The sequence below is a fragment of the Colobus angolensis genome, unplaced genomic scaffold, assembly GCF_000951035.1.
Source record: "Colobus angolensis palliatus isolate OR3802 unplaced genomic scaffold, Cang.pa_1.0 Scaffold99, whole genome shotgun sequence".
NCBI classification, from domain to species: Eukaryota; Metazoa; Chordata; class Mammalia; order Primates; family Cercopithecidae; genus Colobus; species Colobus angolensis.
Window position 1 is genome coordinate 3,528,617 of NW_012123931.1, and position 807 is coordinate 3,529,423.

The window sequence follows — 807 nt, forward strand, 5'->3', positions numbered from 1 at the left end:
CACTATATTCAGCTAGTTTTTGCATAATTGGTAGAGATGAGGTTTCACTATGTTGTCCAGGCTGGTCTCAAACTCCTGACCTCAAGTGATCCGACTGCCTTGGCCTCCCAAAATGCTGGGATTACAGGCGTGAGCCACTGTGCCTGGCCTCCTTTCAATTTCTTGATAGTGTCCTTTGATGAGACCTGGGCCTTTTTCAAATAACCCAAGCACTTCTGGGAAGCTTATCCGCTCCTGGGCTGTGAACGAAGAAATCAAGGCCTTGTGAGAAGTCATGCGTTCTGCCTTTTGAGAATGGGACGGGGAGATCCCCATCCACCCAACTGGGTTTGGCCCCTGAGACTGGATCCCTTTCTCCTTGTTCCCTTCAATTGTTCAAAAACTGGGGTCAAACAACATGAAAGGAGAGAAGAGAGAGGAGTGAAGGAGGTGCCTATCAACGACTGAAGAGAGCACAGACCTAGACCCGGTCTCAGAACTCAAGCACCAAGGGCTTACTGACACACAGCACAACACACATGAGCCTTGAAAACATTGTGCTAAGTGAAAGAAGCCAGTCACAAAAGACCACTCATTGTGTAATTCCATTTATATGAAATGCTTAGAGAAGGCAAATCCATAGACACAGAAAGTAGATTAGTAGTTGCCAGGGCTGGTGAGGCAGGGGAGGAAGGCTAGGGGGAAATGTGGAGAGACTGCTAATGGGTGCAAGGTTTCTTTTAGGGGTGATGAAAATGTTCTAAAATTAATTGTGGGCCAGGCGCGGTGGCTCACACCTGTAATTCCAGCACTTTGAGAGAGGTCGAG